Source organism: Anolis carolinensis, chromosome 5 (genome assembly GCF_035594765.1).
Source record: "Anolis carolinensis isolate JA03-04 chromosome 5, rAnoCar3.1.pri, whole genome shotgun sequence".
Classification (NCBI taxonomy): Eukaryota; Metazoa; Chordata; class Lepidosauria; order Squamata; family Dactyloidae; genus Anolis; species Anolis carolinensis.
The window spans coordinates 8,437,255-8,464,699 of NC_085845.1; the positions used below are offsets into that span (position 1 = coordinate 8,437,255).

The following is a 27,445-nucleotide window of genomic DNA, read 5'->3' on the forward strand; positions in this document are numbered from 1 at the left end:
TCATGGCTATTGAAAAGAATCACTTTCCTATTGTGCTGGATGAAACTAGATGAGCGTATTGCCGGAAGCTGCAAATACAAAGCACTCAGAGATTTATTTCTTTGGTCATTTAGAACCATAATGGCCATGGATTTCTCTCTCTCTGAATTCACATTTGTGTTTTCATGCTTGTTTATAATGTTGGTGCTAACAGCCAATATATTGACAAAGCAGGATGGAAGTGTCACAAAACAGAAAGTTGTCTTCCTGTCATATTATGATAATGTCCTCAAAATATTGTCCTTTAATGCTTCTCAGTTTGGAACTCTCTAGATATTTTGGACTGCAGTTCTCATTGGTCCTGATGAGCTGGAACATGTCCAGAGCAGGGTGACCAAAATGGTCAAAAGTCTGGAAACTATTAAGTCCTATGATGAGCGACTTAGGGAACTAGGTAGGTTTAGCTTGGAGAAAAGAAGGCTGAGTGGGGACATACATGGTGACCATGTTTAAATATTTTAAAGGAGGTCACACTGAAATAGAGGCTGCTGCTTTAGAGACTGGGACACTTTGGAACAAAGGATGCAAATTACAGGAAAAGAGGTTTAAAAGGGTAAAGGTTTTCCCCTGACGTTAAGTCCAGTCGTGACCGACTCTGGGGGTTGGTGCTCATCTCAATTTCTAAGCCGAAGAGCCGGCGTTGTCCGTAGACACCTCCAAGGTCATGACTGCATGGAGCCCATTACCTTCCTGCCGGAGTGGTACCTATTGATCTACTCACATTTGCATGTTTTCGAACTGCTAGGTTGGCAGGAGCTGGAGCTAACAGCGGGCGCTCATTCTGCTCCCAGGATTTGAACCTGGCACCTTTTGGTCCGCAAGTTCAGCAGCTCAGTGCTTTAACGCACTGTGCCACTGTGCACAGGAAAAGAAATTCCACCTTAATATTAGAAAGAACTTCCTGATGGTCAAAGCTGCTTTGGTGAAGTCTCCTTTTTTGAAGTTTTCTGAACAAAGGCAGGATGTCAATCTGTTGGTAATGTTTGGATTGGGTATCCCTCTGTGGAAGAAAGAGGTTGGATTGAATGGCCCTTGTGGCCTTGTCCAACTTTATGAGTCTATAACAGACATGGGCAACTAAGGCCCGGGGGCTGGCTGTGCCCCCCTGAGTGCTTACCTTAGGCCCTCCTTATTTTCCCTGTCCTCTTGACATAAATATGCAGTGGCCCGCTGCCTCCTTATGCAGAAAGGATGGGGAGGAAGGCACGCAGTAGCTGAGAGCTCTTGGAATGTTCTCAGCCACCTCATGTCTCGCCCTCCTCCTGGCCTGACCTTCCTGGCCACAATGTGGCCCCAAGGCAAAAAAGTTTGCCCATGTCTGGTCTATGACTATTCCACTTTGAACATGCCCAACTTTTGACTGGGATTGAAGCTAAGTAGAGCCAGATTTAGTGAGTATTTAGAAGAGAACCTCCTCAAACTATGAAATAAGGGATGCTATCTAAACCAGTTATAGGCAAACTTCGGCCTTCTAGATGTTTTGGACTCTGACTCCCACAATTCCTAACAGCTGGTGGGAGTTGGACTCCAAATCACACGGAAGGCCAAAATTTGATCATAAACATTAGGAAGAACTTCTTAATGGTAAAAGTTGTTGAACAAGGAAATACATTGCCTTGGAGTGTGGCGGAGAGTTTTTAAATTGATTAGATGACCATCTGTCAGGACTGCTTTGATAGTGTCTTTCTGCATGGCAGAGGGCTAGATTGAATGACCCTTAAGGTCTCTTCCAACTCTATGGATCAGACACCAACAAGCAATTATAGAAAAAAAAATTATGTTTGAAATCCTATAGAGTTTCTGCCAGCCCAGGTTGATGGGACTGGGTCAAATGGACCAAGACTCTAATTCAGCAGAAGGCAACTTCCTATGTGACTTTCATATGAGCATTGCAGCCGGATGGAAATCTAGAAGACAAAAACCAGCCAGCAAAGAAAATGCAGAACAGGATTTCCAAAACCCATGATGGATCATTAGGAACATTGGCATTTATAGGTTACTGCATAAAATTTACAAGACTGTTTACTTGGAGAAGCTAAGAATAGATCTCAGGGTTGCAAAGCAGGTGCGGGTCTCCTGCAGAAAGACTGCAGGGTTGAATGATTCAGGCCCTTTTGGCAATGGAGCCTCCTCAAAACTATTTTTAGTTTCAGCCAAAGTAGTGGCACTGAATCCTTTTGATATGCCTATATTTTCATTCTCGTTTCTGCAATGGATTCCATGTTCATGGCCACATATATACCTTGCAAATAGATATGCACTGCATTGGTGTGCATGTACAGGCCATCCTCAAGTTGCAAACATCAAAGTTACAAACAACTCATAGTTACAAATGAGGGTGAGACAACAGTCAGGGAGATAAAACTACCTCTTGAAAGGGAAATTCACTCCTGAAAGAGTTGTTATCTTGGGGGAAAGGGGTCCCTGCCGAAGATTTATCACCAATCCTTGTTTCCACAACCAGCCAATTTTTTTTTTGAAAATCCAATTATCACAGTGATAGACAGTGAGGTTGAATCTTTTGAACAGGGACACAGACAGAAAAGGAAACACCATAGGTGTATTAACTCTTCCCTGTGCAATCCAAAGCATATATATGAATGACTGGAGTTCCACTTAAAATGTACCTCTTCTTGTTAGTAACTTCGGAAATGCCTTTATATGCGAGTATGGTTAAATTGCACACCCCTATAATCCACTGATTAGAGGCCATGGTACATTAACTCTGATACGATAAAATTAGGTTCCATCTGTCTAATATCAAATCTTGGTCTTCATTTTGCCATCCTCCCTTTCTTTCTGTGTGGGCAGCGAATGCCTCTAGGACCAGGAATCCTTTGGAACTGAGATGATTGGGTTTGGGACAGACACAGGAATGTAATAAAGGCCTGAGCAGCTGCCACATTCAGATGTTGACCGCCTGGAGCCTCTCCTGCATGTCAAAACCCTCAAATGCAAATGAAATATTAAAATAATTTATGGACCCGGCTGAGATCCAAGGGCTGAAGATCCTATGGGGAGACACTAATCTGCATTGCATGTCATCTCCAGCAAGGAATCAGATTAGTGAATAAAACAATTATGATGCTCTCCTGGCAATTCTACTGGTTGAGCTTCTCACCCCAATAAGCTTATAATAACCACACTGGCAAGGTCCTTAAGCCTGACCATGACACAACATCTGCATTGAGTTGTTGGATTGGTTGATGAGTAGCTCTCATCAATAACTTCAATGTACTGCTTGATTCACTTGTGGAAATGGGCACTGAGTACTAGAGTCGTGCACAGAACCCATTTTCTTTCATTACATTTGTTCTTTCAGACTTTCATTACCTTAGGAAGCCCCCTCCTTGCACGAAAATTAGCTCGGCATGAAAGCAAGAGGAAGCCGATCCCGGCTCCTCCCCTGCTTTTCATGAGCAGTCTCTTTGCCTTGGACAGTGTGTGTGTGGTGTGCAGCTTGCCTGCAGTCGAGCGCCTCTCCTCTAGAGTAGAGAAACAGGTAAGAAGCCTCCTTGAAGTGTGCGCAAGTGCTTGCAGCCAAGCATCTCCTCTAGAGTAAGAAACAGAACTTACCTGTTGCCTCCTTGCCTTGCAGTGTGTGTGTGTGTGTGTGTGCGTGTGGTGTGAAGGCCCAGAAAGTGCTGCCTGTAGCCAAGCACCTCATCTAGAGTAAGAAAGAAAGCTTGCCTCTTTGTCTTGGAGAGTGTGTGTGTGGGGTGTGCAGCTTGCCTGCAGTTGAATGCCTCCCCTCTAGAGTAGAGAAACAGGCAAGAAGCCTCCTTGCAATGTGTGTGTGTGTGTGTGTGTGTGTGTGGTGTGAAGGCCCAGAAAGTGCTGCCTGCAGCCGAGCACCTCTCCTCTAGAGTAGAAACAGCTTAAATGCCTTTGATGGGAAGGGGATCTGGGGAAGCCGCCACACAATAATGAGCTGATAGAAAACAGATCTTTTGGCATATCAGCAGAGGCGGTCCACCGGCGAGGCCATTTAGGCAGTTGCCTGTGGTGCAATCATTCTGGGGGCACAGTGAGGCCCCCGGGAGGATGGCGTCACCCCCGCCTCCTTCTTCGGGCCTTGCGGGCCTTCTTCAGGCCTTCTTTGGGCTACCCAGCCCACTGGAAGGCCCAACGTGTTGGGCCTTCCGGAGCCCGCGTCGGGCACTCAGGAGCCTGCGCTGGGCCTTCTGGAGCCCGCACTGGGCCTTCCAGAACCCACGTCAGGCACTCCGGAGCCTGCATCGGGCACTCAGGAGCCCACATCGGGCACGCAGGAGCCCACATCAGGCACTCAGGAGCCCACGTTGGGCACTCCGGAGCCTGCATCGGGCACTCAGGAGCCCACATCGGGCACGCAGGAGCCCACGTCGGGCACTCCGGAGCCTGCATCAGGCACTCAGGAGCCCACATCGGGCACGCAGGAGCCCACGTCGGGCACTCCGGAGCCTGCATCAGGCACTCAGGAGCCCACATCGGGCACTCAGGAGCCCACATCAGGCACTCAGGAGCCCACGTTGGGCACTCAGGAGCCTGCTGCCATCTGTTGGAAGCAAGGCAATTTGAGTTTATTTGTCTATGGAATAATGTCCAGGGTGGGAGAAAAAGCTCTTGTCTGTTGGGAGGCAGGTGTGGATGTTGTAATTAATCACCTTGAAGGCCTGGCTTCCTCTTGCCTGGGAGAATCTTTTTTTGGGAGGTGTTAGCTGTCCCTGATTGCTTCCTGTCTGGATTCCCCTGAGTGTTGTTCTTTATTTAGGCTTTTCCTTATTATCCAACATTTTTGCTTATCCAACACTTTCATTTTTCAGTGATTGGTTTTTTTTTGGGGGGGGGGGCGCCAAAATTTCTGTTCGCCTATACTTGAAAATTACCTAGGACCTGCTCTGCATATCAGACAAAAACAGATATCTGTTCTCCCAATTTGCAGAGGCTTCCAAAAAACAGATCGCCCCCCCCCCTCTCCCACCACCGAAAGCCAGGACATGAAACGGGTCAAGGTTTACCTCAAAAGCACAATCCTATTGAGTACCCCCAATTACACACTGCAGTCCCACAGCTAGTTGCACAATGCAGCAAAAGGGTGATGCAGCTCAACTATTTTGCAACTAGGTGAATCCATACTGTCTATGTGCAAGCAAGGACACAGGACCTTAGCCATTGTATTCTGCATTAAAACATTTTTTCCCACCAAGATCCATTTTTAATATGACGAAAACTAATTGTGCTTCCATGTGTGCAAAAAACCCCAAAACAAAACACTTTTAATCATTCAAGTGAGTGCCGATTTGCATCCTTAGCATGGACTGATAAAGAGCATTTGAGTCCTTTCATTTTTTTTTATTTCTGCTCTTCTAGCAAATGAACACCATTACAGAGGTGATGAATTGCATCTTAACTGCTAGTTAATTGCTCATTTTTATTACCCTGCAATAGAGACTTTATGGGAAGAACTGCCAGGGATGTATTTTTTTTCCTGTTCAACTTATATATTTTCCTTTCCTAATTTTCTTTTAGTTGGGAGACTTCTCTCTCTCTCCTTGTATAAAAACCTGTGCATATTCTGCCATTTTCCTAACCTAAGCCATTTTAATATATCTTCAATATACATATGTTTATATACTTTCTACATTGACCAGAATGTGTTTGTTTGTAAGTATTTTCAAAGACTCATGTTCAGTATTAATTAAAAATGAGGATTCCATCCATCTCTCTCTTTCTCAATCTCTCCCTCTCTCTTTGTCGATCTCACTTGGTATATAGCTTCCAGGGAGAATGATCCTAAAAATGTAAATAATATCACATACATTTTACATATAATAAGTCTCCACAGACAACATGGTCTGTGCACATCAAAGTTTTTTCTGTACAGGAAATAATATCACTATTGTTTTCGGCACTATTTCCAGAGAGGATCCTACTTTAACAGCAAATAAACAGACATGAATTTTCTGCAGAATAAGTCCTGAACTGCAAATATTCTCATCAGTCCAGGATTATTCTCACAAGGGTTTCATGACACTTGAAAATCATGTAAAGCATGGCCCCCATATCTGCAGAACCACTATACGTGGTTTCACTTATCCAGTTCTTCATTTATAAGTTCTTATATGTAAGCCATATCTCTTCTGTATACCTCTGTTGCATTCCTTTGAAAATAATATGATTTGTTATTATCTGCAATTTCACATATTCATACACAATTCTGAAACATATCTCTGATGCATGTGTGTGTGTTACTGTATTTCAAGAATTTAAAAATACTGTAAATATTCTTTATATTCCTATTTAGCCTTTTGGATAATGCATTATGATGTTCAGATTAAATCTAAAAGTGAATGCACTGTTGTGCTTTCCTTGAAGCCACCACTAGACACAGCCCCGGTGGTGCTATGGGTTAAACCCTTTTTTCCTATAATAGTTTTTATTGTGTTATAGGCAGTATTTACAGCGAAAGTGAAGAAAACATTGTGGTGGTAGTGAGAAGCAGAGGGGGGGGGGAACAATAGAAATAAGAAGGAAAAAAGAGAATATATATATAAAATATAACTTCCCATTGTCCTCTTAAGGACAGTATTCTTCAAGGAGAATTTATCTTCTGTTATATTTTTCCACCAATGGTGGACATGCAAAAAAGTTAAAAGGTACTGGAATAACATCCACCAAATAACTCAAAAAATATTTTAAATAAAATTTCCTCTGACACCCGAAATGTACTTATTGGGTATAACAAGCGCACAATTAAATGAAAACCATGACAAAATGTTTTTTTCATATGCGCACCGCTGCAATACTAATTTTGGCTAAAGTTTGGAAGCAAAAGACAATACCAGCCACCGAACAATGGATTCTAAAACTGCAAGATTTAATACAAATGGACTGTTTGATACAAAAATTAAAAGAAAGAAAAAAGAAAATATATTGGTCAGGTTTCAAGGACTTTATTCAAAACAAAGGAACAATATTCACAATAGATTTATCCGACATATGAAATACAAAAATGAAGAAAGCAATGGGTTAAATCCTTGTGTTGGCTGAACCGCTGACCTGAAGGTTGGTAGTTCAAATCCACAAGATGGGGTGAGCTCCCGTCTGTCAGCCCCAGCTTCCCATGCGGGGACATGAGAGAAGCCTCCCTGCAAGATGGTAACACATCCAGGCATCCCCTGGACAACTTTGTAGATGGCCAATTCTTTCACACCAGAAGCAACTTGCAGTATGTTCTCAATTCGCTTCTGACACAATTAAAAACATCACTAGGAACATTTCAATCATGTTTATTTGCAGATGATGGCTGAAGTCCCACACTAGGGTCCTGTAGCATAAATCGTCCATGTGCGCAGTTATGTTTTGTGACATAGCCTCTTGTGTTGAATGGCAACATTGTGCAGCTAAACCAAGATACTGACAATGCAACTGAATGCATCAGCAAATAGGTATCTATCTACATCCATGCACATTAGCACAACATGTGCAAGTGTGCTTCTGTAAAGCATGATTTAAATAGAGGCATTTAGTATTAGACTTCAACTTATGCCAACCGTGTAAGTATAAGCCATTGATCCATCTTGCCAAAAAAAGGGAAATCTTAAGGGAATTTGGGGACTATACCACACTCACAGTTCAGGATGTTCCATACTGCAATCTTGACTTCATCTTGGGTTTTGTATTTATCTCATGTTAAAGCTAATAGAAATGGGAAGGAAATGGAAAGTGGTGGACATGAGGCTTCTGCCTCTGTGACAAATTATACATGGAATATGGCCACAGTTCGCAAAGGGACACGGTCCTTTTGACTGGAGTTCTCACTCCTCCTCTCCATCTGTGTTTGTCTTGGCATGGTCCCCAGTTCTCACAACCTACAAGTGATGCATCTGTTCTTCTGACCTCCTGTGTCGTCTATTCAGTGTTCATGGCTCCTCTACTGTGGGGTCTCCCTCTCTCTCGGTAGGTTCCCTGCTCTCAGTTTGAAAGGCAGGAAGTGACCCCTGAGGTTTCTGGCATCTCCTGTAAAACATCCCCTTTGAAGAGCATCAATGTGAAAAATGGTGCTAGAAGCCAGTGCTTCTCCATCTGCTGCAGAAGTTTCAGGGGAAAGTCATGTTGGGCTGGCACCCGTACAAGCCTTGACGAGGGAAGGATTTTATTGCATGTTATCTCTTTTTACTGTGTGTATCCAGGCCTAACCAGCTTTATTGGATGCAATGCATTGCCTTTCACCTTCAGTGATCTTGCCCCCAGTACTAATCTTTATGCGTTTCCCATACAAGCAAGCTATCTACGAGGGCTATCCAGAAAGTAGATTACGTTTTGGAATTAAAAATGAACAAAGTATAGGAGAAAACATTTACCATATGCAGTTGAAAGCCAGACCCAAATACCACTTCTCAACATAGTCCCCATTGAAATCTAGGCAGTTCTCATAAAAGTCCTTCCCCACCAAACTTTGCCGCTTGGCTTGTGTCCTCAACCAGGCAGGCGTCCCTTCCTGCAGCTGCGCATGTGCATGCGCTCAACTTTCCCCCACGCTCATCCTGGATCACTCTTCTATTTTGCAAATGCTTGCAAGGAAGGTTATGGTGACTGTTTTTTGGGACAGGAAAGGTGTGCTTCTTGCAAAACCTTAGAAGAGCGATCCAGGACGAGTGTGGGGAAAAGTTGAGTTCATGCACATGCGCAGCTGTGGGAAGGGACACCCACCTGGCTGAGGACGCAAGTCAAGTGGCAAAGTTTGGTGGGGAAAGACTTTTCACACTCTTTTATTGCTATGAGAAGTGCCTAGATTTCAATGGGGACTATGTTGAGAAGTGGTATTTGGGTCTGGCTTTAACTCTATACCGTGTGGCCTTTCACAAACCTTGGTTTTTGCCATTTTGTTTAAGTGATATCCTTTCACTATGTAACTGTATATAATGGCATTTGAGCATCCATGGTCCTGGAACCACATCTCAGTGGATATGACTGTATCATGCTATTCTATGCCTGAGAATTGTGGACGGTCTACAGACATCACACTCAACTCTTGGAATGATTCCACTAGCGTTGCCTCTGAAAAATCCTGGAAATCTCTTGGGAAGACAGGCAGACAAATGTCAGCGTGCTGGAAGAAGCAAAGACCACTAGCATTGAAACAATGCTCCTCCGCCATCAACTCCGCTGGACTGGTCACATTGTCCGAATGCCCTATTACTGTTTCCCAAAGAAGTTACTATATTCCCAACTCAAGAATAGAAAATGGAATGCTGGTGGGCAGGAAAAGAGATTTAAAGATGGGCTTAAAGCTAACCTCAAAAACTGTGGCATATTGAGAACTGGGAAGCCCTGGCCCTTGAACGCACTAACTGGAGGTCAGCTGTGACCAGCAGTGCTGTGGAATTCAAAGAGGCACGAATGGTGGGCTTAAGGGAGAATTGTGCCAAGAGGAAGGCGCATCAAGCCAACCCTGACCGGGACTGTCTTCCACCTGGAAATGATGTCCTCACTGTGGAAGAACATGCGGGTCAAGTGTGCCGTCGCGCCTGGGGCTATAACTCTTAGCGAAAGAGGCATGGACATGACATCTTTCCCCAGGGGATTGCTTCTTGCCCTCCTTTAGGGAAGCTGGAACTCCCAAGGATCAAAACACTGTAGATAACTCAAAACTGGTTTTATTGTTTACAAAAGGTTATCCCAATAAGCTGGAGGTTTCAAAGGGGTAAAGGAAAATATACATTACAGTCTTTGGTTGTTTTAAGTCCAAGGAGCTTTGCAGCTGAGAAGCTTTTCCAGGTCTCTCTTTCTCAATGGCTGTGAATGCCGGAGCAATCCTCAGCCTCAGTTCAAATGGCCTATGTTTGAAGACACAGTCTTCCTCTGATGCCAAAGAACTGATTTGAAGGCGCTTGAGACTCCTCAACGTCGTCCAGGTTGGCCCTGAACATGAAGCATACGTCTCAAGGGTAAGAACCTCAGAATTGGTGCTGAGAGGTAACTTAATCAAGGGCTTTTAGAGCCAGGTCTCTCTTTCACGTCCATCTGGTAGAGAGCTTGATGGTGGAATGAAAAAGGAAACACTGACCCACTCCAGGAAAGGGTGGAGTCAAACAATTGAGCTGAGGGAGCAATATAACTGGTGCAAACAACATTGATTGACAGCTATAAATAACCAATCAATCCAACTACATTTACAGGGTAAAGGCAAAATCAGACATGATACAACAACTCAAATCTTGCAAGTTACAGTTCGACTTATAGATGGTGCCACTCGCGCCATCACATCAAGAATAGGTCTCCACAGTCACCCACATACCCAACACCAAGACGCTACACTTGGAGGGCCAACATCCTTGGACAATGAGGGACCTCCTAAGAAAATCATGTGCTGTCTAAATAGCCATATATGAGCTACACAGTTTCTCTATGTATTTAAGTAGAAATGCTGGCAATGATGCTTATAGAACATTCTGTCATGTAAAATATTGATTTAAAACTGTTATGATCTCATTTTTCTCCGGCCTTTCTATGATTGGGGAAAACCGGTCCAGAGATTGAAAAGTTCGGACAGTTTCATTACTGTTGTGATGAGTGAAATCAAGAGCTGTTGTTGTTGTTTTGCTTCCCAGATCAAGAATAGTTGAACTCACTGACTTCCAGAAGACCTTACTAGAAGTGGAACGTGGAAAGCTAATGAAATCAATTAATTGCTTCAGATAAGTTAGCCTCTCTAAAAATGAAAGAATTGCTGCTATTTTTATAAAAGCTGATCGTTTTGGTGCTGGCAGCAATTGGAATGCTGTCTTCCAAAAAGGGAATTAGATGATTTCTCAAACCCACTTGCAGCTCCCGTAACTGGTAGTTTTCAAAACACCAACATGTGAAAAATCAATGGAATCCTACAGGAGGGGAAAATTAAACAGCGGTATTAATCCATTCGCTTCTGGAAAAGCCGGCCTTAATGGTTTCTTCCCTTTGTTCCTTTCTTTGATTGCTTTTTCAAAAAGCAAGTACCGAGTCTGAAGGATGTGGAGAACGGAGAGGGAAAAGAGGAGAAACAGGGCAACTTATGTAAATAAATGATTCATCGCATCAGGGAGTATAACAGTTTAGCTTAAAGTGTTGGTGCGTTTTCAACTTTCCTCTTGACTGAGGGCAACCTCTTGGTTCCATAGGGTTTTATTAAGCAAAAAATAATCAAAGGCCAGTTCCTTTTTCTGGCACCTGATATTGATTGGTGGTCTCCCATCCAAATAACAACCAGGGAAGAAATGCAACAGTTATTTCTAAAGAAGTTACTGACAACTCTCTGTGGGCTCAGATCCTACATGGAAGAGAAGCACAGCTTTAAACTCAGACCTCTTTTTCAGGCCAAACACCCCCAGCTCCCTGATATGCTTCTCATAGGTATGTAATGCTTTCCAAACTTTAACCATTTTCATCACCTTTCTTTGGACACCTGTCTGATGTTTAGAGAGACAATTATAGAATGTTGATACCACTTTAACTTCTATTGCTACATCTTATGAATTCTTGGGATTCATATTGTGGTGGAACAGAGTCCTCTGGCAGATAATGCATCACTAAATTACATATCACAGGATTCTAGAGGATGCAGAATCATTGTGCTATAAATGGCAACTCCTTGACTACAAGGGTTGAATGAAAAGTAATGCCTCCACCTTTGTAATTCCTCAACAGATGGCAGTCCTGCTCTGCGGCAGGTCCTGGCTTGTTCAGTAGACTCTCCTCTACAATTCTATTTGGCGGGAAGCCTTAGCATTGAACGGTTGTGTTGTTAAAGTGCAAAGTATGGAACCCTGTGCAGACGGGGAAGTCTTAGCATTGAACGGTTGTGTTGTTAAAGTGAGAAGTATGGAACCCTGTGCAGACGGTTGGTCGATGCGACTTAAACAACATGCAGTCACTGAATTCTTGACAGCAGAAGGTGTCACCCCAAAGGAGATGCATCAGAGAATGCAAGCAGTTTATGGGGATTGCGTTGATGTGAGTACTGTGTGTCATTGGGCAAGTAAGTTTAAAGATGTTGAGGTGGGAACATTTGACTCGTGTGACAAACAAAGAGTTGGACGTCCTGTGACAACAACCACCAAGTTTCACAAGCAAAAGGTTGAAAGATTGATTCAGGATGATCGTCGTATCACTCAGAGAGAAATTTCAAGCATAATCGGCATTTCACAAGAACGATGGGTACTGTGAGATGCTGGTTGCAGAAATAGAGTGTCGACTTCTTCTGTGATGGCTTCAGAAAATTTGTTCATTGTTGGTAATAATGTATCCAATTGTCTGGTGATTATGTGGAAAAGTAAATAGTGGTAGTTAAAGAGCACATTCTAAGGATTATTTCTGCATTTGATTTATTGAAATACTCCCATCCAAACCTAAGCAACGAAGGTGGACGCATTACTTTTCATTCAACCCTCGTATATTGCCTTTGCAGACAAGGATGGATAATTCTCAGTTTCCTCCTTATTGCAGAATAGTAATGCTCCTCTGCAGTTCTTTCCCTGTATTTCAGTGCCTCAAAGTATTGTGAAAGAATTATTCCATGGGAGGGAAATGTATGTTTTCACACACAGCTGTTGCAGAGGAAACAAGAGTTTTCTGTGCAAGAAGTCAACCTTTGTTCAGGAAACACCCACACAAACCACATTTTCTTGCACATAATAATTCTCCCATAATACTTTGGGACATCTATATTAAGGGGGAAATGCACATAATAATATAATATAATATAATATAATATAATATAATATAATATAATATAATATAATATAATAAATATAATATAATATCTTTATTTTTATATCCCACCTCTATTTCTCTGAAGGGACTTGGGGTGGCTTACATGGGGATGAGCCCAACATCAACATAGGTTAAAACACAATCCTTGAATTAAAACAATATAACAAAATAAATATAAAATGACATAAAACACATCAAATGCTTTAAAACCTAGACATAAAATACGTGTGCAGAAAAAGAACTTGTGCAGAACTCTGGATAGGGCTCATAAATAGTATAAGGTGATTAAGAAAGGGCGAGAGGACAGTCTTATTAAAACACTCACAACCTATAAAAATGAGGAGTAGTTATAAAGTGCAATAAGACACTGGGTATCTGGCAGGATTGTTTACTCAAAAGCGCATCGGAATATCCACATTTTTAGGTCCTTATGAAATGTAGACAATGAAGGCAATGTAGACAAAAAATTCTCAGTGATCTATTATTCTTCCCAGTTGGGTTTCCCACCTTATAAAATCCATTTTTTGACTTAGTATTAAATAATTATGACCCTTCTATTCTTCTCTATTCTAGTGCAGAGTCCATGATTATTTTCCCTATTCCTTTAGAGATGTCTGCACTTAATTTGGGCCAAGATATATCTCTGCAGACAACTTCTCCAGGAGCTGCCAACTGCAGCTGTTTAACTCCCCAAAAACAGAGCGGGATGGCAGAGTTTGCATTTTTACTAGCTCTGGTTTGCATTAGGATGTTTCAGCAACGAGGGACAAAACACATATTTAAAGAAACCCATGTGGTTGAAGTTGTGTTCTGTTTTCTGGCATTTCTTGAAATGACCTTAGTTGGTCAAACTATGTGGGGTTTAGACATGAAAGGAGAAACCTCCTGGTTGACCGCTTTGTGGTTGATCAGAACTCCTGGGAGGAGAGTTGTCAACAGCCACCCTGGGCTATAGTCCTTGGTGGCTTCCATCGAAGGGAGATGAGCTTGCCAACGAATGTTTTTACTTAATACTTGCATTCCTGAAGGCCACAAAGTCTGCCATATTAGCCAGGTCATGTAGCCTCTCTAACCACTTTGCGTGCCTTGCAAATTGATTCCACGTGGATGTGGCAGGACAAATAGATGCGCCTTCAGAGAAAAGCATGGCAGGAATGAGGTGACAAATGACTGCCGCAAAGACCAGTTTGTGACTCACAGAGCTTAATCCATCTAGCAGTCCAGCAGGAAGACTGCAGTAAAACTCTTGGGTAAGGAAATGCAGCAAACACGTGGCAGACCAAAATAAGTAGTTGGTGGCTTGCATTTGGCTCAGTGACTCATCTGCCATGGCATCTTACCTAAGATGATGGGATAGAATAGAAGTGAGAGAAATCTACTCCTTGGAAGGGAAATAAATCCCTGAAAGAGTCATTATAATGGGGAAAAGGTGTCTTCCTTGAAGCTTTCTCACTAATTCTTGTTTCCACAACAAGTCAAATATCCAATTATCACATGGAGAGAAAGTGTGGTGAAATCCTCTGAACAGGGGCACAGGCAGCAAAACAAACACCACAGGGGTCCCAAGCCTTTCCTATGCTATCCAAAACTAGAAAATATATATTGTTAGCTGGAGTTACACTTTGAAAATGTACCTGTTTCGACTTACATACAAATTAAGAACAAATCTACAGAACCTTTCTTGTTTGTAACTTGTGGACTGCCTGTATATGGATAGAAATATAAGGAAATTCACTTTGAACAAGTGTGGGTGGAAAGAAAGTTGCACTGGATCTCCAATGCCTTCTGTGCTTTGGAAACCCCTTTGACACACCCAACCACCCTGTTTCTCCAAAATGTTTTTGTTTTCATTAAAGAAATGCTTTGAAAACAGCAAATCACAGTTGAGTGAATTGTGTTTATCCACCCCACTGCAAAAATCAGCTAAAGATCAGCTAGAAAAAAGAAAAATACAAACCAGAGTTAGGGTTCTGGTCATTCCTAGTTATATTCACTACCAACTTTCTGATAATTGTGATATAGTAAGCCATAGGGAGGCAAAATTCTCACCACTACAGATGTCCATCCTTGTCTTCAAGCAAGGGGAACCACTGCTCCACCTGGAATTGTATAATCTGAACTATAGATAAGAAGGCATAATCTTCCAGAATATTTTATTCTACTTGCCATCACCCACAGTTAGCCAGTGACCATCAATGATGAGAACTGGAGTCCAGCAACACATTGAGAAGCTGTTACCCTGAGTAACTCTGGAATGAGCTTGTCCTTTCTGACCACACTCACATGGACATTAAACAAGATGAGGATCCAGTTTCTCCAGTCCTACTGTACTTTGGGTTTGCTGGGTATTAGACAGGAATGTTTCCCTGCCCCTGCCTGGGGATTTCAGGAATTGAATCCAGATTCTGTCTCTCATTCTGTCTCCTTATAAATTATATTCTGCTTCAAAGACACCAAAACAGCAATGAGAAGCGATTAAGGCATTAAGAAGGAACACCAGCTGACACCAGACAAAAAAGTAGCAGATGGAAGAAAAAAATGGTTTATAGTCCCATCAAAAACCCTGGAAAAATCACCACAGTATTAGACCTGGAGCAGATCAAGCTAGGCTCATAAGCATTGCTCAAGATATTGAGTTTTTATGGGTGGTCTTGGGCAAATCACCATCTCTTAGGATAGCCTGACAAAACTGTGAGCATAAAATGGCCTAATGTTTGCTTTCCAATCCTGAGTTGGGATACGAATATGAGAAATGGCTAATATGATCCTGTTCAGAAACAATTATTCCTTCTTGTGTTGCTCTAGTGACCAGAACTATAATTACAGACTTGGATTAGAGCAATTTTGCCCTGATGTGGGACTTGCAGTCCAAGAAAATCTGGAAAGCATCAGACTTGCACTTTCTGAACCTGACTTCTGCCAGGTATTCTAGATCTCACCTCCCACAATCTGTCAGCATTGGCCATGTTAGCTATGACTGCTGGGGACCCCAAAGTGTAAATTAAAGAGTGGAAATTACACCACAGATTGGAGAGGTGGGTCAAAACCAACAAAACAAATGTCAACAGATAGAAACGTGAGGCAGAAGAAATGAAATGCATACCTACAGAATGGGTGACAACAGTACAAGTGGAAAATATCTGGGATTTTTAGTAGACTCTAAGTAAAACATGACTGAACAGTGTGATGCCTAAAAAAGACAAGGCGATTCTGGCCTACATGAATAGAAATATAATGTCTAGAATAGATCAATGGAATTAAGAGTACCACTTTAAACAGTTCGGGTCCTGCCTATCTTTGGGACTGCATCTCCCCATATGAACCAGCACGGGCTCTAAGATCCACCCGGGAGGCTCTCCTCTTGCTCCCACCACCATCACAAGCATGGTTGGTGGGGATGAGCGAGAGGGCCTTTTCGGTGGTGGTCCCCTGACTTTGGAGTTTATGTATTTATTTATTTACAGTATTTATATTCCGCCCTTCTCACCCCGAAGGGGACTCAGGGCGGATTACAATGCACATATATATGGCAAACATTCAATGCTATGAGACAAACAACATACAGTATAAACACACCCAGAGGCAATTTAACATTTCCAGCTTCCTGAGGGTATGCTTGATTTCAGCCACAGGGGGAGCTGTTGCTTCACCGTCCATGAGTGACATTGAGTGCTGTACCTCCTCCTCCCTTTCCATGTGTTGCTGGCAGTTTTATGGTGTTGTAAATTAGTTAAATTAGCCTCCCCGCATAAAGCATACCTAAATTTCCTAGTTGACAGATGCAACTGTCTTTTGGGTTGCTTAGGTAAACAGCAAGCTGGGCTATTTAATGGTTGGGGGCTTACCCTGACCCAGGCTACGAACTCATGACCTCTCGGTCAGTAGTGATTTATTGCAGCTGGCTACTAACCAGCTGTGCCACAGCCCAGCCCTCAGATTAGGCAAGCCCCCACACTGTCCTCCTTTCGTAGGGATTAGAAAACCTGGATGTTTCAGGTATCATTTGAGAACGCTTTGTCCGTAGTTATAAATGCACAGTCCCTAGGTTCTCTGATAATGTTTTGTTTTCTGCACTTCATCCAATACTCTGGCCCTATGGTACACTGCTTGCACTATCCCATACCTGGCCCTTTTATAGCCTGGTCATGCTCATTGTACTACTGGCTATTGGTTTTGCTGAGCTTGGTTTGATTGAGTCTCAGCGCTGCTCTTTTATATTGATATGTTTTATTTTAATTGTGTTTTGCTTTAATTGATGTTTTGTATTTATGTCTTGTGAGCATATGTAAGCAGCCCCGAGTCCCTTCGGAGAGATGGTGGCAGGGTAAAAGAATAAAATTATTATTAGTATTATCGATTCTCTTCAGTGAGACGTTCTCTGGAATACTATGTCATGTTCAGGGAACCATAAATCAAGAATTCTGACAAGCTGGAATGAGTGCAGAAGAGGATGGACAAAGGGGGGAAAGGTTTGGAAACCACAAATCTGGGTATGTTTACCCTGGAGAAGAGAAGGTTAAAAGAGGGCATGATGATAGTCATGTTTAAATATTTGGAAGGATGCCATATTGAAGATGGCACCAACTTGTTTCCTGCTGCTCTAGCAACTGGGACACAGAGCAACAGATTCAAACTCCAGGAAAAAAATATATTCTACATAAACAAAACATTAGGAAGAACATCTTGATGCTGAGAGCTGTTCAAACAAAGAAAATGTTCCATTAGATTGTGGTGTAGCTTCCTTCTTTGGAGATTTTTAAACAGAGGATGCATGGCCATCTGTCAAGACTGCTTTGTTTCCTGTATGGCAGGGGATTAGACTAAATGGCTATTGTAGCCTCTTCCAACCTTATGAGTCTGTCTATGTCAGTGGTGCTGGTGAACACTCTGTGGTTCTATATTTATAGGAGCCATCCAACGTGCTGATTGTATTCGACAGTAGTAGCTCCTCTAAAATTCAGACCAAAAGCCCAGAGCAGATTTAACACTCCATGGGAATGAAAGCCATAGAAAAGCAACTAATCCACACCTGGAAATTTCTGGTGGGGAAATGATTGGGAAAATAGGGCTTTGTCTGCAGTAGAGGCTATAAGAGCAAAAGGGGACCGGGAGCTAATGCACAAGATGTGAAATAAAAGGAGTCCAGTTTTGAATCCCTCATCAGTCATCTTTGAGGAAAAGGGTCTCATCAAGATACATTTTGGGCAGGTAAGGAATGAACATCTGTGAACCTTGCTTTGATGCAATTGGCATTTACCGACAAAATTTCTTCTTTCCCCTCAACATCAAAGAGAAGGTCATATGTGATCTAATAGTTTTATTAATGCCCTTTGCGGAAGGGCTGTTAGGTGAATGCAATCAGCTCCCAAAGTCAAGAAACAGCTTTCCATTAGAAACGCTATTACCTAAAATTATGTTACTGCCTTCTCTTTCTTTCTTTCTTTCTTTCTTTCTTTCTTTCTTTCTTTCTTTCTTTCTTTCTTTCTTTCTTTCTTTCTTTCCTTCTTTACACTTTTTGGGAGGGGAGATTGGACCAGCAATTTGTGGCCTTCTCTGAGCAAGAAGTTCCCTCATTAATTCAGCCCACGATCGGCTGTACATTACTAGCTCGAATGTCAGAGCCAGGCCAGGAGAGAGCCATAAAACTTAAATGAAGATTAACTGGAAGGATGAGGTCAAACATACCTTTTTAATGCATGACGACAGTTTTAAATCTTGCCTGTGTATCCAAGCCCACCTCGGTGGCTCTGCATATTTACCTTAGAGCGGATATTAACATTCCACAATTCCAATTTTCCATTGAATATTCTACAGTAAAGTTTCATTTAAATGTAGTTATTTGGTGCAGGGATATTTTCCTCATTGCGACTTCCCCTGTCATCTCTACTGCAGTCTTTTCCTACACCATTGTAACCTTTGGTGTTGGAAATCTGTTAGTCTTCTTTCTTTCGTGTTCCTCAAAATCCTACTGAAACTTTAGCATTGTCATGATTCTATAAAAATAGAGTTGTGCGCAGAATTTGTTCCTACCATTCCTACCATTTCTTTCATGGCTTCCTTTTCTTTGGGAGCACAAAACAAGAAGCCCCCACCCCGCATGAAAATGTGCTTGACATGAAAGCCTGCTCTTGTCTGCAGCCAAGCGCCTTCCAGAACTTTCCCCCTTGCCTTGGAAAGTGTGTGTGGCGTGCAGGCCCAGAAAGCGTGTGCGTTAGCCAATACTTGTAGATGAACACCTCTTACTCTACAGTAAGAGGTGCTCAGCTGAAGGCACTGGTAGTTGCGTGTGCTTTCCACGCCTGCACACCACACACATACTCTCTTTCTAAGGAGAGTGCATGTGTGGCGTTGCGTGGCAGCAAACCCAGAGCCTAGAGTAAGAGGCGCTCAGCTGCAGGCACGCTCTGGGCCTGCCTGCATGCCATGCCACACACACACTCTTTCCAAGGAGAGTGTGTGTGTGACATGGTGTGTTGGGAGGCCTTGAAAGCACACTCACCTGCCCATGCCTGCAGCTGAACACCTTTTACTATAGAGAAGAAACTGCAGGTAAGAAGCCTCCTTAAAGCATGTGCCGGGAAAGGGGGACTGGGTGGGAAGCCCCCCCCCCCATAATGGGTCCAAATTAAAAACTAACAACTACCCTCCCAATTTCGGGAGGCTCCCAAAAATGGATTGGGGCCCCCAACAAAAGCTGTGACACAAAACAGGACAAGGTTTACCCTGAATACACAATTTTACAATGCCCCCGTTTTCTCCAGAATGGAACTGTGGTTTTATTTATGTGCATTTCCTCTCAAGCTGTAACATATTTTGGACACATTTTCTCTTCTTTTTTTTTTTTTTGCTGTTACTGGAATCTTGCTGGTATTATACACATCTATAGGCTGAGATCCTACATTATATCAGCAACATCCACTGATTATGCTACCCTAGCAATACACAATATTTATGCTGAATAATACCATAGCTCAATGTAGGAGCATTGCTGTCACCTTATAGCACAATAGATAATTTACAATGCTTAATAGCACACCATTCAAGATGTATTCTTATGCACCTGTAATGGTTCTGCATAAGGATACGTCTGTTCCAAATTGTATGAGAAAGTCATTCTGCATGTCTAGTGCAACTTACACCTGATAATGTCACCAAAAGGATGCCTGTCATTTGCTCTCTTGCACATGAAGTTGCAGTTTAGTCCATGGTTCTGCTAAGACAGGTAGGCAAGTTGTGGAGTTGACAGGTTGAATAATTGGACACAATCTTAATGCCTACACAACTGATTAGATTTATTTATAATGGGATGGTATAAGCACAATATAACCCATGTTTTAATTGAATCACAACAGGTCATATATTTAGTTCCAGATCAAGTTATAGATGAAGTCATAAATCATGCCATAAATCAATCATTCTTGAGATAGACATCATGCAGAGAAGTAGAGGTTGAGGGGTCACAAGGGCTGGTGGTTTGAAGGCCAACAAATGCACAGAGTGTTTGTAGGTCTCTCTTGGTCGACCAGAGAGTCCAATTGTATGGTATGCTTCCAGTGGTTTCAAGATAAGGACCTTAATAGTTAACTGGTAGAACAATGAACACAGAAAGGGATAGAATGGGAAGTTTAAGGAGCAATATTAAGTTATGGTGATCATATTAATGACAGATGTCCAGGTCACTCTATTATCAACCACCTTGCTCAAGTCTTGCAGACTTAGCACACCTGTGACCTTTACCACAAAATCTGAGAAATCAAATAGAAATTTAAACCAAGAGTGGGGATGCTTTTCAATTGGAAGAGGAGTGTATTACATGATCAGGTTGAAATAAAAAGAAGTTGAAATAAAAAGAAGATGTAAACAACATGTAGAAGAGCTAAATAAAAGAGATAAAGAGGTGAAAGAGGGCCAGATTCATTCAAGGAAGAACCACCAGAAGATGAACCTCCAGATTTAGGCCCCTTTACCCATATAATCCAGATTATCTATGCCCCGGAGTGTGGTGGAGGCTCCTTCTTTGGAGGCTTTTAAGCAGAGGCTGGATGGCCATCTGTTGGGGGGTGTTTTGAATGTGATTTTCCTGCTTCTTGGCAGAGGGTTGGACTGGATGGCCCGTGAGGTCTCTTCCAACTCTATGATTCTATGAATCTGATCAATGCAGATAATCCACATTCCGCTTTGAATTGTATATTATGAGTCTACACTGCCATATAATCCAGTTCAAAGTAAATAATCTGGATTTTATATGGCAGTGTAGATGGGGCTTTAGAAAGTGGAGTGGAACCTGCACTTAGGATTACCAGATCCAGAATCCCTTATGCAGATACAAGAAGGAGGGTTTACTGTTGGAAGAAACAAGGTAGTGAAATATTCTGGACATTAATGCTGGAGACAGTGGGAAACAGTGTTTCTGTTTACAGAAAAAAATTATTTATTTATGTATTTTTAAAAATGTCTATCCTGCCAGTCTCTCGATAATGAGACTGGAGACAGGTTTGATGATTTATAAGATGTGAAGATGCATGTCTGGCTATAAATTGAAATCATTACATCAGAAGTGGGAAACTTTTTGCCCTCCAGATTTTTGAAACTGCCATTGCAGAAGGTCAATTGTTTGAGATTGTGCAAGAAGTCCAATATATCTGGAAGCTGAGAGATCCCACAACTGGATCAGACTATAAGTTGTTACAGGCAGTTGTGACTAGAGTTTCCAATGATTTTCAGAACGTTCCTACAGGCTTGGAATTTAACAAAACGCGCCAGTGAGAAAAGCAATAACAGCTCAGATGTCAATCAGGAAAAACTAAGAGAGATCACAAGGGAAAACAAAATGAAGGTGATGGGCTTTCAATAATGTATATTTTAAAAATGTGGGGAGGGGAGTAAGTTAGATCAATAGAAGGAGCACCTCCTAGGCATATGGAGTAGTCAGATAAAATGAACAAAGCCAACAAATAAAGAAATAAATACGGAGATATGAAATTCAAAAACAAGATTAGCATCTGGAATGAAAGAGTTTAGCTGGGATATGAAGAAAAAGCAGAGACGTGGGATCACTGGGAGATTTAGGTCTAACAAAGACACTTCAAAATGAAGTGTCTTCAAAATGGATAAACTGAGTTTAAATGTAATTGTAAGCGGAGCGAGTTAATGCAAAGAATTATGCAAACGGAGAGGAAAGAGAAATCAATGGAGCTAATGAATTTAAAATAAGATCCAGCATTTAGTGGTGTCGTGTTGCTGAAGCTAAGACTTTACAGAATAGATCAAGCCTTGGATGAAAAAGCCTGTACTGCTGAATAAGTGGCATAATGTAGCATTTGCCTACTGTTTATTTCCTGAAGCAAGAGATATAATACATCAGCATTGCAGGCACATGCACACTCCATCTATACACTTGCATTACAATGTTATATTTTTGCATAATTTTTTTACATGGCTCAATGGTTTTTTTAGTGGCAGCTGATAGCTTCCATGTCAGGAGTGGGAGAAGTGAATCTGCTGTGGGATTTGGTCCAAATTTTAAAAGAGCTATGTAAGATAGTAAACATTATCCCAATAGGTCTAAGTCCAATTACCAGTTTCAAGCAGAGCAGACCCAACAAATCATTGACAGATATGTAACCATTGGCTACCATTACATTGTTCTCTTCTAGTTGAGACTTGGCATTTCATATAGGTCTTAACTTGCTCTTTCTTTCCCCCAAACAGGTTGAACATCTTGGGCAGATCTTCTTTTCTGTTTTTTTTAAATTTGCATATTTATCAAAAAGAACAACAATGCAAATCTATGCGGATGTATATATACATGAGCAAGTGCAATATTTCCTAACATCTATATAATAACTGTACTTAGGGGCTGGGCTTAGCTCAGTGGGTTAAACCGCTAGCTGCAGAAAATCCTGCCAATCAAAAGGTTGGCAGTTCAAGCCCGGATCGGGGTGAGCACTCGCCATCAGCACCAGCTCCCTACCCATCTAGCAGATCGAAAGCAGAAATTTGAGTAGATAAATAGGTACCGCTTTAAAAAAGTGAGGAAGTTATCGACAACACACTTGTGCCAGTGTCTTTGCAATTCGATCTTTAAATCCTCATATTGTGTCAGCTTTTCCAGTTGTTTTTCTTCAGTCCTGCTGTCCCCTGGGATTGCAGCGCTGTTATTTTAAAAAAGGCGACCATAAGACAATTAGATCTGGACGATGTTTAAGGATGACTAAGTTCCTCAACATGAAAGACAGAGTGGCAGCACCTCCCCTGGCCAGAGTTGAGCACAACATCCAGATGCCGGAAATGGAAAAGATGGGAAAAGCTTTTACCTCTGTCTATGTATTGTCTGTCCTTGTTAACTGCATAACGGCATTGAGTATTTGCCATATATGTGTTCTGTAATCTGCCCTGAGGTCTCCTCAGGGAGATAGAGCAGAACATAAATAAAGTATATTATTATTATTATTATTATTATTATTATTATTATTATTATTATTATTTGAAACACAACAAGATGAGTCCACAGCAGACACTCTGCTGGCTGTTGTATTGGATCACACGTCAGACACTTCCCAAGTGTCTAGGACTGTGTGATGTATCAGTGAATATTGCGTGCAGATCCCAGTCAGGTGGCCTTCTGCAGCTGGCAGATGGTAATTTTGTCAGCGCTGATTGTGTTTAAGTGCAGGCCAAGGCCTTTAGGCACTGCACCCAGTGTGCCTATCACCACTGGGACCACCTTGACTGGCTTGTGCCAGAGTCTTTGCAATTTGATCTTTAAATCCTCATATCATGTCAGCTTTTCTAGTTGTTTTTCTTCAATCCTGCTGTCCCCTGGGATTGCAACATCAACAATCCATACTTTGTTTTTTAACACGATTGTGAGGTCAGGAGTATTGTGCTCCAAACCCTGTCTGTCTGAATTCGGAAGTCCCAGAGTAGCTTGACATGTTTATTCTGTGTAACTTTTTCCAGCTTGTGATCCCACCAGTTCTTTGTCACAGGCAGATGGTATTTGTGGCCCAAGTTCCAATGAATCATCTGAGCAATGGTGTTATGCCTCTGCTTGTAGTCTGTCTGTGTGATCTTCTTGCAGCAGCTGAGGACGTGATCTATTGTTTCATCTGCTTCCTTGCAGAGTCTACATTTGGGATCTGTTGTCGACTTTTCAATTTTGGCTTTGATGGCTTAGGGTATCATTATTATTATTATTATTATTATTATTATTATTATTATTATTATTTTATTATGACACAGCAGACAAGATAGATATGCTGGATTTCGTTTCACAAAATCAAAAGTCGAACACTTCCCAAGTGTCTAGGACTGTGTGATGTATTTTTGGATGATGCGTGCAGATCCCAGTAGGGTGGCCTTTTGCAGTTGGCAGATCGTGATTTTGTCAATGTCTATTGTTTCCAAATGCCAGCTGAGATCTTTTGGCACGGCACCCAGTGTGCCCATCACCACCGGGACCACCTGGTATTATTACTATTATTTAACTACGCCATTCTTTCCTCCCTTGCATCCTATTGTACTTCCTGTACTTTGGATTAGTGACAGTCATGTACTGTTCTGCTCTTCCTTTCTATTAAAGCATTTTTTCCATTCTTCCTTCTGGCATGATAATAGTTATTTATACATTCCATACAATGTCTCACAGATTAAATTATGAAGCCTTATATAACCATTTTCGCTTCTTTCTTTCTTTTTACAAAATTGAGAAATGGTTTCCAGACTTTGATAAAGTTTTTGTGTTTTTTCCCTTTGTTCGATATTACCAATTTATCTATTTCTGCAATTCTAAACACTTTTACAACCCAGTCTTCTGTTTATGGAAGGTGTGACTTCTTCTAATGTTGTTCATATAGCAGTGGTTCTCAACCTTCCTAATGCCACGATCCCTTAATAAAGTTCCTCATGCTGTGGTGAGGAACTGTATTATTTATGTTGCTACTTCATAACTGTAATTTTGCTATTGTTATCAATTGTAATGTAAATATCTGATATACAGGATGTATTTTCATTCACTGGACCCAAATTTGGCACAAATACCCGATATGCCCAAATTTGAATACTGGTGGGATTAGAAAGGGATTGATTTTGTCATTTGGGAATTGTAGTTGCTCGGATTTATAGTTCAACTACAATCAAAGAGCATTCTGAACTATACCTACGATGGAAATGAACCAATCTTGGCACACAGACCAACAGAAAATGACCAATAGAAAATACTAGAAGGGTATTACTGGTGGGCATTGACCTTAGGTTTTAGAATTGTAGTTCACCTACATGGAGAGAGTAGTGTGGACTCAAACAATGATGAATCTGGATCAAACTTGGTACAAATACTCAATGTTCCCAAATGTGAACACTGGTGGAGTTTGGGGAACATAGACCTTGACATTTGGGAGTTGTAATTGCTGGGATTTATAGTTCACCTACAATTAAAGAGCTTTTGCTGGAGTCAGGCACCACCTGTTCATCATTTTGTAATTTCTCTCTCTAAAGTCAGAACACTATAAGGCAATAGTCCATATTTTCTGCATTTATCTAATTTTATGTTGTGTCTGACATTTTGTGCCTATTTAAGCATACATTCCTTTATCAGTCTGATTCCATCTTCAGTAATTATATATATATATATATATATATATATATATATATATATATATATTCATTCCAATAAAGTGTTTTTCATTGGTAGATAATTCCTTTTCAAATTCAGACTGTTCTCTTTCAAATCCAATATTTTACTGTCTAATCTAAACCTTTCTTTCGATTGCCTATATCTGTACCACTGTCAATGAAGTTCTTCATAAATCAATTCATTTTGAGTTTTAAATCTTGAGGAAAATGTGAAAGTAAAATTACTTCTCGTAATCTAAATGCTATATTGCTATAACTAGGATCTCAGTTAGGTTCATACCTGCTCTCTCTCTCTCTCTCTCATTTTTCTTTATTTTATTTTGTCCACAGATCCTACTATTCAACTGCTTGATGGTGGTAACCTCTCTTACATGTCTATCAGAACAGTTAATCCACTTTGGTTTAAAGACAGGACTTTATATCCAAGGTGCCTAACTTGACTGGCTTTTGGCATGAACTTTAAAGAAGACAGTCTGTTACCTGTTTTAGGGTTTTGTTTCAGCACTCTGGATAGCTCCTCTAAAGCTTGGAATAGACCTGAAACAGATGCCACTCCTATCTGATTGTGTTTGTTTCTTCTAAGGGTTCATGACACCATCCTAGCATCAAATCATGGTCTCTTTACATCTAGAAAGAAATTATTTATAGAGTCATTTCAGCCTAGTTTTCATGAAAGAGTCGTTCCTGGAACCAACTCTATGCAACAGATTGGTTAGTTAATGGCTTGAATGAAGAAGAGCCATTAACTTGAATGAAGAAGAGCCATTCTTATCTGTGTTGCAGATGACAACAGATGGTTGAAGATTATGGAACAGGATGAAAGACTGGAACTTTAAAGGGAGCCGATTCATCACATCATTGGAATGAAAATGACAACATGAATTCAAGGTGGGAAGAATATAGACCATTCAATGGTCTATAAAGAGATGCTATACAGCAAGATGAATGAGTCTTTTATGAGGTGAGGCTGTTGGGTATAATAAGAAGATGTTTAGACGTATTTTTCTAGCAATAGCAGTTGGAGGCTCCCATCCAGGGAAGTGAATCTTCTTTTGACATTAGTTTGAACTTTAAAGAAATCTATTCAAAGTACTGAAGCCAGTTGAGATTTTCTTATGTGAATATAGTCTTGGGATCACCTGAGGTCCCTAGGAGAGCTTTATGTGGCTCTCAACACATCCAGAATCCCAAGGTTGGCCTTTTTGGAGGGCACAAGAAAAGGTTAAATTGAGATGCTTATGGAATCTTCCTTAAGCAATGATTTGATTTTTAAGGAGGTTCTAAGGCAGTGGTTCTCAACCTGTGGGTCCCCAGATGTTTTGGCCTTCAACTCCCAGAAATCCTAACAGATGGTAAACTGGCTGGGATTTCTGGGAGTTGTAGGCCAAAATTCCTGGGGACCCACAGGTTGAGAACCACTGTTCTAAGGTCGTCTTGTATTATTTAGTGCTTTTAAGAAATCAATGAGAAACAGCAGAAGACTTCCTGACACTTTAAAAACTTCATATTAGTCTATGTGTCCTCTGTGAGACCCTGGGACATAAGGTATCCTCTGAATGTGACATGGTTGCCAATACTTCTTCCATATTATGCTTGTGTGGGATAAATGTACATGCATATAGCCATGCTGGAGTTGTGCTAGACCACTCCCTCTGAACAACTGATTTTGTGCAGCTAATGGTGTATCATTGAATTTGTTTGCCTTTCCCACAATCCCCATGAAGTAAGGATACTTTGAATGCAGTTGGCATCCTGCAATTGAATATTGATGCTATGCATTACCAAAAAGTAAAATTGCATGTATTAAATAAGTTATATACAATGCTTATATAAAAAAAAAACAGAATGGGTTTTTTTTTCGTGTCAAGACCAACTTGAAAAGGATTGGTTGTCTGCAAGGACGCCCAGATGTTTTGATGTTTTTATCATTCTTGTGGGAGGTTTCTCTTATTCCCGGCATGAAGCTGGAGCTGATAGAGGGAGCTCATCTGCACTCCCCCAGGTTAGATTTGAACCGGAAACCTTCAAGTCAGCAACC

At 41.4% G+C, this 27,445-nt stretch overlaps 1 long non-coding RNA gene across 1 annotated transcript in view; it reads left to right on the top strand.

Annotated features, from left to right (window-relative positions):
* LOC134299290 (uncharacterized) overlaps window positions 1–27,445 on the top strand; it is a 79,032-nt gene that overhangs the window by 24,836 nt on the left and 26,751 nt on the right. The window contains exon 2 of the long non-coding RNA XR_010006476.1: window positions 25,738–26,368. This is a non-coding gene — a long non-coding RNA (uncharacterized LOC134299290). The remainder of the gene's footprint in view (window positions 1–25,737; window positions 26,369–27,445) is intronic.